This window comes from Rattus norvegicus, chromosome 10 (genome assembly GCF_036323735.1).
Source record: "Rattus norvegicus strain BN/NHsdMcwi chromosome 10, GRCr8, whole genome shotgun sequence".
Lineage (NCBI taxonomy): Eukaryota > Metazoa > Chordata > Mammalia > Rodentia > Muridae > Rattus > Rattus norvegicus.
Genome location: NC_086028.1, coordinates 82,776,708 through 82,784,570, shown reverse-complemented (window position 1 = coordinate 82,784,570; position 7,863 = coordinate 82,776,708). Strand labels below are relative to the sequence as shown.

General features: G+C 46.3%; 1 long non-coding RNA gene across 1 annotated transcript; it reads left to right on the top strand.

Moving 5' to 3' along the window:
- Nucleotides 1-277: 277 nt before the first annotated feature.
- Nucleotides 278-1,199, top strand: LOC134480863 (uncharacterized). The gene is made up of 2 exons (XR_010055781.1): nucleotides 278-451; nucleotides 1,038-1,199. It is a non-coding gene; the product is annotated as an uncharacterized LOC134480863 (long non-coding RNA).
- Nucleotides 1,200-7,863: the final 6,664 nt, after the last annotated feature.

Genomic DNA, 7,863 nt, shown 5'->3' with positions numbered 1-7,863 from the left:
TTCTCTTTTTTAAAACATGACTTCACTCCATAGCCCAAGCTGGTCTGGAACTCATAGAATCTTCCTGCATCTGTATGTGTGCGCGCACGCGCGTGTGCGCGAGAGCAGGGCTTGGTATACTTGTCTGGAGTGTGAAGATCGTGAGATAACCTCAGATGTCTGTTTGCTTTGAGGCAGGGTCTCTTTTGTTGGTCCTGGCCGGCCGCAAAGACCAGACTGATTGCCTCAAGAATTTCTGTCTCCAATTCTTTTTTTTTTTTTTTTTTTTTTCAGAGCTGGGGACCGAACCCAGGGCCTTGCGGTTGCTAGGCAAGCGCTCTACCTCGGAGCCAAATCCCCAACCCCTCTGTCTCCAATTCTTAGCAGGAGCTTTGGAATCACAGATGCACACTACACATTCTAGCTTTGCGTAGCTTCTGGAATTCAGGTTCTCCTGTTTTCAGAGCAAGAGGTTTGTCTACCCAACCGTCTCTGCCATCCAAACCCCACATTACAGAGATTTAACCATTGCTGTGGTTCAGATATAGTTTCAGTGGGTCCAGTGGGGGTTGGGGGGTGGGGGAATGTTATGTCCTGGAAATCTTATCCACGGTAACAGCGCGAGTAGTGGAACCTTCCAGAAGTGGAGCCTGGTGGAAGGTGATTAGATTATCAGAAGAGATTCAGGTAGTTATCAGAGCTTCCTCCTTAGTCCTTTCGAGTATGTATCCTTAGGAAGCAAAGCTACCCAACTTGCTAGGGACCTTCTGCATAAGGTCCTTCTGAGACTCTTCCGTGCTGTGATGCAGCTAAGAAGTTCCTCAGTCTGAACAGATGGGGCTGCTTGCTCTTTAGCTCACAGCCTTCGCAAATGTGAGCTAAACCAACCTGTTTTCTTTATAAGGTATTCATCCCCAGTTATTTTGGTACAGTGGGAACCCTGGGGAGGAAGTGAGGAGCAGGTGAATTTAAGAAGGCGGGCCACCATAATGGGATTAGTGGGCTTGCCTCCCAGAGGAAGAGACACCCAAACTAGTGCTTGTTCTGTCTCACCACAGGATTCTAGGCCATGTCGCCTCGTGCACAACATAGCACAGCACCAAAACCAAGAGCAATCCTCACTCGACAAGGTGGAAGATGGGAACGGTTTCCCCAGGTGTTCTCTGGCACCAACCTGCGGTGGCCTATCCTGGTAGTCACGTGAATAAACATTTTTGTTGGATTGGTGTTTTCGTTTTTGAGACGGGTCCTTAATCATTTAGAGCTGGCTGACCAGGAACAGCTAGGTAGACTAGGCTGGCCTTAGACTCATGGGGATGTACCTGATTCTGCCCCCCTGAACCCTAGGATTAAAGGTGGGTAACCACTATGCCTAGTTAAATAAACAAGTATTTTCCGAAAAAAATATTATGAAAGCAGGCTATGGTGGATCATATCTATCTATAGTTCTGGAACTTGAGATATGGAGACAGGTGGCTAGCCTAAACTACAGAAGATTCTATCTGGAAAAAAAAATTATATGAAAATGCCAGGTGTGGGAGATAGAGGTAGGAGAGTCAGCATGAATTCAAAGTCAGCCTCAGTTTCCTAAGGAGTTTTAGACCACCTCGGGCTACTGCGTGAGATCCTGCCTCAAAACTAAACAACAGAGCCTGAAGAGCTAGCTTAGTAATTAAAACACCTATTGCTCTTGCAGAGGACCCAGGTTCAGTTCTTGGCGCCTACATCATATGATTCTTAACTCCCTGAATTCTGTTTCCACGAGATCCAACCGTTGTTAGCTTACAAGTGATTCCATTAGGCTCCTCCCACGGACCTAAGAGTGCTTCAGGTGTCATCTGCTTACCATCTCCAGGTACGGCTGCTTACAAAAGGACTGCCCACCATTCTAACTCTCCGTTCCCACCTGTTCCCAGCATTCTTTCTCTCCCCTTTTCTGTCCTTCTCTGTCCCCAACTCTCCTTCTCTGCCCCCATGACTCTGCTCTCATCTATCCACATGTCCACTCATCCGCGTCTACCCCTTCTCTGGGTCCTTGGTCTTCTCCCTTCTGCCAATAAACCCCCTTAATACCAGCTCCGTTGCATGGCTTAATGTCTCAGGAACATACCTTGGCGTGCCCCCTGCCAGGTACCCCCTCACAGCATTCTATTTCATAGCACCAATACCCTCTGGCTTCCTGAAGCATCTACTTATACGCGGTACACATAGAAATTGACACACAGACAAAGAAAAAGAAAGATTAAAAGAAAACAAAACAAAAATTGTGCTTCTCATGAATAAGTAGATATAACAGAATGATTGTCGAGCCAGCCGTGGTGGTCCATACCTTTGACTCCCGCACTGTGGAGGCAGAGGCAATCGGATCTCTGTGAGTTCGAGGCCAGCCTGATCTACACGGTTTCAGAAAGCCAGGGTCACATAGAGAGACCCTTGGCTAACGACCAAGTAAGTAAATACAGAAATTCAAGCTTTGATTGTCACAGGGAAGGCAGAATTGGGCCTGGAAGGTCAGCCCGAATCACTTTCAAATAATGGATATGCTCAAAGTCTACTGAGCCAGGACCAGTGGCTAGAGAGAGAAAAAAAAACCATTGCTGGTTTCTCTGTGTGGTATGTCAGCTCTTGGCTGCCACCTCCATTATCTTGCCAATATCACTCTCAAAGTAACTTCTTACAAAACACGGATTGATTGATACTCGACTCTGCACACAAGTATCTAATTTCAGATATTGTATGTAAAGTATCTGAAATATTTGATGAGACAAGCTAATTTGGGTTTTGGTTCTTTTTTTTTTTTTTTTGAGACAGGCTTTCTCTGTGTAGCCCAGGCTGTCCCGGAACTCACTCTGAAGACCAGGAGGCTTGGCCTCAAGCTCAGAGATCCACCTGCTTCTGCCTCCCAAGTGCTGGGATTAAAGGCGTCCAACACCAAGCCCTGCAAGCACATACTTTTTTTTTTTCTTTTTTTCGGAGCTGGGGACCGAACCCAGGGCCTTGCACTTGCTAGGCAAGCGCTCTACCACTGAGCTAAATCCCCAACCCCCATACTTTTTTAATATAAACATATATGTGAAATATTGGCGATGTATTTGATGCTAAAACAAACAAAAACCTATATTGAGGACTCACTGTCCTTGGCTTCCTGATCGAGGACCACCCAGCATGAGCAGCTGCCTCAAGTTACTGTCACTGTGGGGCGCTTACCCTCCAAAGAGGAGCTAAAACGAACCCGTCCTTCTTTAATTAGAATTTATGGCTGGAGAGATGGTTCACTGATTAAGAGCGTTGGCTGCTTTCTCAGAGGATCCAGGTTCGATTCCCAGCACCCACATGGTAGCTCACAGCTGTCTGTAACTCCAAGTCCTGGGGGATGAAAGACTTCTTCTGGTGAGTCCCAGGCACTCACATGATACACAGGTATATGTTCAGGCACCTATACATATTAAATCGATTATCAAAAATTAATTAAAAAAATCAAATTTAACTAGGTATCTTTTTTTCCCCCTGGCAAACGTCTGACCCGGCTGGGGAGAATGTTCCTTTCATCGTAACCACGGTGAGGACCACGGAAACTTCTGCTCTATGGATTTTCACTATGTCCTCTTCACACCATGAAAAACGTGTGAATGTATTTTTAACCACTGGGTGCAGAAACAGATCAACTATTCAATAAAGTGGATCCTTCATTTGCAGCTCTTTGGTTAGTGTTTGTGTAAGGGCTAACAGCCTCAGATTAACCATACAGACGTAAGAAAACCTGTTTCTCTTGCTAGGTTTGCTGTTCCTAGTAGATTCGCTTCTGGAAAGCAGTTGGAGGCCTTCACGAATGCTGAATGAGAATATTTTGTTCTAATGAAGTCATCCCTTCTCTTCCCTAATGGATTACCCTATTGTTTGGCTCTCTGGGACTTGTCAGACCTCCAGGAGAGAAGCCTGCCAGAGACTGGAACATTGTTATTCCAGAGGAGGCCTGAAAAACAACCAGACAGGCTGGGGATGGTGGCACACAAGCTGTCAAAACTGAACCCAGGAGGCAGAGATATGAGGAGGCCAGCCTGGTCTACACAGTGAATTCCGGGTCGGCCAGGGCTATGTGCTCAGTCTCACACATAAGTGAAGGAAAAAAGAGCGGGGGTGGGGGTTGGGGGAGGGAGGGAGGGAGAGAGAGATTGAGAGAGAGAGAGAGAGAGAGAGAGAGAGAGAGAGAGAGAGGATGAAGTGAACAAGGAAGCAGCCCTGCGGTGCTCAGCTGGAGCCCTTGCACAGCATCAGCTGACACTCCGCAGTACAGGATTCTGTTACCCTCATTTGAGCAGCCTGGCTATTCCAGCAATCAGATCTCTCTGTCTCCTTCCTGTTACCTGACCTTGACACCACCTATTCCTGTGCCCTCTGTGCCTTCACTCCAGACATATTATCCTTTCATTTTCCAGACTATTGGAATTTCCCAGACACTGGCCTGGCCTATCACAATGGTGGGAGAGAGACCGGCATCTGCAGTCAGGAGGGTCCTATATGCACCCAGGGCATAGGTGCTTCACCGATATCTGAACACAGAGGACAGCAGGAGTCTTCGGACAGGGGGTGGGGCTGGCAGTTTGAGCCCCTTCTCACTACACTTTCGGCCTGTGCTTGTGATCAACCTTGGCCGATTGCTGAAACTTTGTCCCATGTCAGTTTTCTCTCCCTTCTATTTGAAGAACCAGTGGTGAGAATGGGGAAGAAAAACAAACAAGCTAGTTTTCAACTTATTTTAGCTATGAAATAATTTTGAAATGCAACCTAAGAGTCGCGACATTCTGACGTAGCAGCCTGTGTTTCCATGGCCCTTTCACCGCAACATAGGAGAATGGTTATGGAGAAGAAAGACTTGAAGGCGTTCCCATTTGGATCTGAATTCCTTGGTTTTCATGTCTGTGTTGTTTGGCCATAGAGGTTGTTTTGTTCATTTTGACAAATGCGTAGATGGAACTCAAGGCTTCATACATGCTAGGCTAATAAGTTTTGTGATGAGCTGAATTCCTCTTGTGCGCACATGCACCTGTGTGTGTGTGTGTGTGTGTGTGTGTGTGTGTGTGTTCGCACGTGCCTGATGTGGGTGCCAGAGCAGCATCTCTCCAGCTTGCCCCACCCCTTATTCCAATCCCTTTTTAGAGAAAAGGATGAAACACACCTGCTTTGAGAATTGCGACTAACACAATTCATGTGTGAATCTGACCTGAATAGAACTCCAATATTCCAATTCCTTGAAAAAGTGGAAGAGGACCGGACGGATAAATGATTCACTCTGGCAGACAGTCACACTAGCATTTTCTGTCTAGCTTTCCGTCACCTCTCATGCATCTACTGAGCTGTGCATGCTTTGGGATAAGAAAACAATGATCAATTAACACATGTACACAAGGTTAAAGAGAGATGACAAGTTTTGGCATCTTTCAGCACAGATACACACTAGAACGGGACACCTCCAGCTTCACTCAACTGCTTGCTGACGGGGACTGGATAACATTGTGGCTTTCAGTTCTAAGCTAACACAGGTATGGGGTGATAACAACATAAATCTCTCTTGAGTGGTTCAAACTGTGTCTTTTGTCTCCCGAGTAAGGAATTTTTTTCCTTTTGACCTGCCCCAATTTCTTTTTTTTTTTTTTTCCCCGGAGCTGGGGACTGAACCCAGGGCCTTGCACTTCCTAGGCAAGTGCTCTACCACTGAGCTAAATCCCCAACCCCCTGCCCTAATTTCTGATGTCAGGTCCCTACAGTTTTCATGCTGTCTCTCAGTTCTCAGGGAATGTGTATTTTATACAGTGTGATCACACTTTGAACTAAAATAGACCATCTCCAGAAACCTGCTTGTGCAGGCTTCTCAGGGCTAACGAGCAGGTTCAAACCCCCCCCCCTTTTTTTTGTCTCTGGTTTCTTTGAGCTGGTTCAGAATAGAGAGGTGTTGCATCTCCACCTTAGGTTGTGTCTATAATTCTTAAAAAGATTCTCAAGGGCTGGCTCCGTGCCCAGACCCCTTTCCTGAACAATGTATGATATCTGAGAGTGGAAGTGGCCCAGATGCTGGCTCTCTGTTCACCTCTACTGTCCTTGTCTCTTAGTGACAATGACAGCTTTCAGTTGAATCACGGACCCAATCCCCAGCTGCCCCTCCATTTTGTTTTGTCTTGAGACAGGGTCTCCTGTAACCTAGGCTGTCCCAAACTCACTATGTAGCTGAAGGGGACCTTGAACTCTTTAATTCTATACCTCTGCCTCTCGTGTGGTGATGACCGGAATTTGCCACCATACCTGCTCTCCGCTGCTTTTTAAGTATCTTGACACTAACACTGACTCTAGGGAGGCTGGACGTAGAGGACTGCCATCTTTGGTTATTTATGTGACTAAGACTCCAAGACAAATTGCTGTTATAAAGTCACACCCCCTGGGATGAGAGGCTACAGGTACTGGCGAAACCTTCGTGTCTTGGATCCTTTTCCTTTGCCACACCCTTAACCCCGAAGTTGGCCAAGGACTGGACTATTCTCTCTGCTAGGTTTCCGATCAGCTACTGGGGGAGTTCTAATTCTGATGTCAATTCTTCTTGTCAAGGATTTAAGAAACAAACAGAAAAAGAGCTGAGGGTGGATAAACTGACGCCTTATGACTATTGTGCTGTTGAGGCCTCTAATCATCTAGGTTACACCAATGCTCTGCTTCATGTTCAGTCTACAATGAGAATTTTAATTCTTTCTTTTTAAGCAGTTGTCTTTATTTTGTGTGCATGGGGTTTTCTTTTTTCATTTGTTGGTTGGTTTGTTTGTTTTTTTGCCTGCGTGTATGCCGGTGTACCACATGTGCTGTGTCCAAAGAATGGAGAAGAGGGAATTAGTTTCTCTAGAACTGCAGTTAGGGGTGGTTGTGAAGTACCACGTGGGTTGTGGGAACCAACTCTGGATCTTCTAAGAGATCCACAGGTGCTCTAACCTCCCAGCCATCTCTCCAGCCCCCATCTATTATTTTATTTCACTTTGGTTTTACATCCTGACAGCGGTTTCCCTCCCTCCTCTCTTCCCACTTCTTCCTCCCTCCCTGCTGTTCATTATTTATTTGCTCATGTGTGAATCTATGTGCATGAATGAGTCGTGCGTGGACGGGTGCAGGTGCCAGGTCATCCATGTGGTCAGATGACATCATTGTGGAGTTTGCTCTCTCCTTCCGGCTCTTACATAGACTCTAGGGGTGTGGGACTCAGTGCAGGTCTGAGTGACAAGGGCCTCCACCCACTGAGCCATCTCCTGGCTCGATTTTTTTTTTTAAGTCAATGCAAATGTGGTTGAAACCCAACGCCAGCGCCAGAACACTGTAACCTTTAAAGACATGGGATTCCATGAGAAGTGTTGTAGCAACATCCCAGAAACCCACAGACATAGACATCTGCATTTTTGCCTGTAGCGGTTGGCTTCACTCCCTAGCACACTTTCTGCAAAGCCCTGGTGGCTCACCGTTCCCAAGAGAACAGAGGTGAGCAGGCCCAACTTAATCTGAAGATCACCAGTGAAGGAGCTGGTCTCTCTGTAGCTGTCAGGCACTCGGGGTGACAAATAAGCTAGATGTGATGATTATGAGGAGACCAGAAGTGACAGAGTGGGGGTGGGGATGGGGGTGGGGGTGAGAAAAGGAAACAAGGCAGGTGGAAATGTATGACTCTACTTCCTGATGGAAAAATACCAAAAGAAACTGCAATTTTTTGGACTAAATAGGACCGATCTTCAGACTCACTTGAATCTACAGAATATTATTACCATTCTTAAACAAAGAAATCTAGGCTGGAGTGTAGGTTAGTGGTAGGAAGAATGTTTGTCTACTGCTATAAACAAGTTCCTAGGTTAGACTCTT